At 36.0% G+C, this 5,109-nt stretch overlaps 1 long non-coding RNA gene across 1 annotated transcript; it reads left to right on the top strand.

Moving 5' to 3' along the window:
* Positions 1–1,494: 1,494 nt before the first annotated feature.
* Positions 1,495–4,869, top strand: LOC139460863 (uncharacterized). Its single transcript, XR_011652844.1, has 3 exons — positions 1,495–1,552; positions 3,626–3,721; positions 4,855–4,869. It is a non-coding gene; the product is annotated as an uncharacterized lncRNA (long non-coding RNA).
* Positions 4,870–5,109: the final 240 nt, after the last annotated feature.

Raw genomic sequence — 5,109 nt, 5'->3', positions numbered from 1 at the left:
ATGTTTCAGTCACAAACACATGACATTGACAATGTGAAATCGTTTAGCCTGACAGTTATTTTGGTATTTTTAAAACTTTAAACACATATCATAGTTTTTCAACGCAAAAAATACCCCAATGTCATAAATATATTCTCCAATTCAACATTCTTACATTTAATGCCCCAAATTAAGAGGATGGTTGCTGGATTGTTAAAAAACAAATACTGTAGTGCTTGTGACACATGTCCGAAGGGAAGTAACTGCGTAGTTATGTATACCGCTGATTGAAGTAGGGTGAAGTCCGATTTAATTATTTTTTGATATATTGTCCCTCATTAATTACATCTACAACACACTGAAAATTATAACAAATGATTGCAGAAGAGAATAAACCTATTTTCGCGTATTCGGCTGTATTGATAGTTTTAAGAATAACTGTTGACTTCATCAAAGTAACTCAACTTCGAAGAAAATTCTAAAAATAGCAGCTTATGAAATACGCACGCAACCTTTACCCTAGTTTGTGATGTACGCTGATTTCCCCGCTTTCTGCGTTAATCAATGAGCTTAGAGATGGGATTTTGAACCGACCCTCTGAGGTGTGGTAAACCAGCTTTGAGAATAATTGCAGGAAGAGTTACCTCCTCTTGCCATGAGCATTGCTAATAAAAGAAAAAAACACATTTGACGAATACAATGTGACAAATATTAGATCAAATATATTTACGAATAATACAATAATTCTATTCGAACTCAAAGTATTAACTTTATTTTAAATTTTTTAATTAAATAGATCAATCACATTCACTGACCATTTTGGTTGCACATATACAACAGACAGAGAAGATACAGACGGGATTCGTCACATCTTACAATTCATTCACCAAATTACAAGATGTTGGCAAAAGTTTGGAATATCGCGATCGGTTATGTTACGTTGGTCCAACGTTTTCACACCATGCTTCAAGGGAAGCTACTCTTGTAATAGAGGGCGCTGTTACTCACGCGCGTCTTTTCAAGAAGTGAGTGAGTGAGTGAGTGAGTGAGTGAGTTGTATTTAAAGTCACATCGGCAATATTGCAGCCATATCGTGACTATCAAGGTTTTATGCTTATAAATACAATTATACTTATATAAAAACCTGCCAACGAAGGACAGTAAAAAGTACTAGACTTATCACAGAAAAAGATGTTAAAACTAGTATGGGATCACAAAAAAGAATAACACTTATACTTAACAATAACAGGATAAAAACGGGCTATAGATCGCCAGCCCCAGAAGGGAGATCACCATACTGGGGACCATGGGGACTTACAGTACCTTAGCTACCTGCATGGGACCCAGCAGGATTTACATCATCCCTTCAAGTGGTGGCGATTATTGGCAGAGTTAGCCTAACATCTTAAAACGACACATATTCCACGATTAAAAACACGGTAGTTCTAAATTTACCTTAAAAGAAGTGGAACTTATGTACCCTCTCAGGAGGACAATAATTTTACTGTACTTTCTTTTCAAGAAGACGACGTAAGGATGAAGTGTGGGGGGCTGAGGGAAAGCCTATTTTGCGGTAAGTGTTTACTTCATTACTGTATTTACGAGGTGTTTATTTCATTTTCAAACCTTACAATTGAAACGAGAAAGAGTGTTCATTCAAAAGTGTCAACGTGAGTAGAGAAATCTAGGCCTATGTGTTTTGGAAGTTCGAGAAACACTCCTGTCAGTGTATCCTGCCTATTCTACGTCAGTGACAAAATCCGTGGAATATGTCGTGACATTGCATCGTCACAAATTTTTTAAATGTTTATGGACATACTCAATTGGGGATGGGGTTCGTTTCCGGGGCAGAATTCGAAAACCATTCAGTGTATTTGATCGAAACTTGGCAAATCTATCAGTCTTATACTGAAGTTGTGCCTTTTGCTATTCAGGAATTTTATCATTTTTTTTATTTTTTACGTTTCCATGGCAACAAGTTGGACTTAGGTTCTACAGGGTAAAGTTCGTTTCCGGAGCATAAATCAAAACCTATTCAAAACTTTCTAACAAAACTTTGCATGTCTATCAGACTCTTGCTGAACTGGTGCCTTTTACTATTTAGGAATTTTATTATTTTTTATTTTTTACGTTACCATGGCAACAAGATGGATTTAAGTTTTAATATAGGGTGGGTTCACTTATGGAGTAAAACAAATATACTGTTAAATATTTCCTTGCCAAACATTGCATGTCTATATATAAAGCACATACTGAACTGGTGCCATTTGGTATTAAGGAAGTTGATAAGTTTTATTGTAGAATTTTCATTGCAGCTATTTTGAAATGGGCTTAAAGAAATGTTGGGTCACTTACCTGGTTTGGGACCATAACGTGTTAATATGGGCGGAGGATATAGATGACTTCGTGACTGTACTTGTTTGTTTGTTTGTTTGTTTTGTAACGCTGGTCTCAGCAATATTCCAGCTATATGATGGCGGTCTGTAAAATAGTGGGGTCTGGACCAAACAATGATTAATATCATGAGCATCGATCCACGCAATTGGGATCGATGACATGTATCAACCAAGTCATCGAGCCTGACCACCCGATCCCATTAGTCGCCTTTTACGACAAGCATAGTCGCCTTTTATGGCAAGTATGGGTTGCTGAAGACCTATTCTACCGTGACTGTACCCTTGTTTAGTCATTGTTTCTTGTAATTTGTCTTTTGTTTGCATGATAAAAACCACAGAATACAGAATAGCACATTTACTTGTGGTTACTTTACAGACAGCTGCCTGGGGGATATGTCAACTTTCTGATGACTCTTGTTTGTCATTGTCGCATGTCATGGAAGTCTTATAAGGTTAGGAAAATTATTTTGTACATTTGTGATAAAAAATGAATAAAATATTTTTAAAAATTACTATTTAAAAGGTAATTGATGCTAAATATACATTACAAAACAATTCAACATGTCGTTATTTAATCAAAATTCAGATTAATGGTAAAACTTTGAGGAAGGATAGATACTGCAGTACAGATTTTTAAGGACATTATCCCTTGTAGAAAAACACCCGGTGCCTTGTTTCAAATTTGAGTTATTCTAACTAAACATATATTATTTCAGTTTATCATTATCCCTTTTCCTATGTTTACAAGCAATGAAACTGTGCATAAAATTACTTGTCCCCAATACTTTCCTGCTACTTTTTGCATAGAAGTGTTTGTAATATGTACATACCTTTGTATCTGATCTTTTAATGATAAATGTGATATAATCAACATATATATGGTATGATATAATGAATGAAATATGTTTTGTAACCAGATCTGTTCAATATTACGTCAATATGGGGATTTTCTCATTGGTTTTTAATGGATGGGGCTATATCTATTAAAGTGAAACTACTTTCCCTGGGAAATTATTTCTGCAACATGGCTCCAGATAAGGACTGTATGTACTAGTGCAAAATATACCAGATAAGATGTATGAATTAAGGAAAGGTCCTGATATCTGTGTATGGCCCAAGCTTTATTTAAATGTTACTTTTGTGTTTTGAGCAATATTCCCCTCAACCTCTTGACATCATCATCATCAAAGCTGAGTGCTCACTGCTGCTACACAAACTTAATACATAATATTCTTATATTTCTATTTAAGAAAACCAGACATTCAGCCATTGCCTGTTGGCAAACATGGATGAGCTGAATGAACTCTTAGCAGCTTATCCAAAATCGAGCAACTGAGAGAGCACTGGTGAGTGGATTATATTTCTTTAAATGTATTAAGTATGGGAAATGTACTCCAAGTTTGATACATATTGAAGATCCGGGGTAGAATAGGTCTTCAGCAACCCATGCTTGCCATAAAAGGCGACTATGCTTGTCATATGAGGCGACAAATGGGATCGGGAGGTAAGGCTCGCTGAGTTGGGTTGATGCATGTCATCGATCCCAATTGCCTGCATCGATGCTCATTATGTAAATCACTGGATTGTGTTGTCCACTCGATTATTTACAGACCGCCGTCATATAGCTGGAATATTGCTGAGTGCGGCGTTAAACAACAAACCAAACCAACTGATACATGTTTCAGATTGAAATATTTATAAGCATATATTTAATATCATGTTTGCCCTATCAAGGGCCCCTGACACTTACTATGGTAATCTTCCAAATGAAATTTCATGATGATTTACTTTTGTTGGACATACAAGAGAGATTGCACACCTAAAACTGTTCTCCAGCAAGATTGGAGAGGGGGGTTATCATGTGGTTATTGGGGATGTTTATTGGGCTAAATAAATAGGGTGATATGTCAGTTATTAAATCTTATGTATTGACATAAGAAACAGATTAGGGACCTACCATGCAATATTGGGAGGGGTTATGTTATTTGCATATATCATTACACATAATTCAATTTACTTATTTACACATATTATAAACTGATCAATTTACTTACTGGGATTCCGATAATTCTAGGGTGGGGCCTTCTGCTTTTAGCCCCTAAATTTGGGAAAAGGCCCAAATTTTCAAATACAATGGGACATTTTAACATTGTGCCGTATGGGCAAGTGCGGGTGTACCTAGGAAATATATAAAGTTGTCACCTTAACTCACTCACTCACACTGTCACCTAAAAGGCCCATGTCAGAAAATTCTTTGAGTGAACCCTGTATTTATTAACAGGTGTCAAGACTTAAAATAATATATACACACATATGTAAGGTGGTGCATGTGAACAGGGTATTACTTATTCTATTATTCCATTATGTTATCAATAACTTGTTTTGACACACTTGTGAAGTTCATTACTTGTAATTGTCAGAGTGCATGCAATGACTTATAATATGCACACTGACATTTTTTGCTATCATTTATAAACAGAAGCTGAGGAGGAAGCCTGCAGCTGGGCTCTTACAAGCTCTTACTGACAAGTACATGGTGACCCGTGTAAAAGAATGGCTTCGAGTTCCAGGAGCAAGGCTTAGAAATGGCATAAGGAAAACGCGTACTGAAAAAAAACAGGTGCAGATAGAGAATCTGCAAACAAAACAGCTGAATTGCAACGGAACAAAGAAATCCAAAAAGTTGTTGTTGACAACATACTTTTCACAGGGTTATGTCCCTTGTTTTTTAACT

The sequence above is a fragment of the Haliotis cracherodii genome, unplaced genomic scaffold (genome assembly GCF_022045235.1).
Source record: "Haliotis cracherodii isolate W230 unplaced genomic scaffold, xgHalCrac1.p SCAF_14, whole genome shotgun sequence".
Lineage (NCBI taxonomy): Eukaryota > Metazoa > Mollusca > Gastropoda > Lepetellida > Haliotidae > Haliotis > Haliotis cracherodii.
This window is presented reverse-complemented; position numbering and strand designations above follow the sequence as displayed.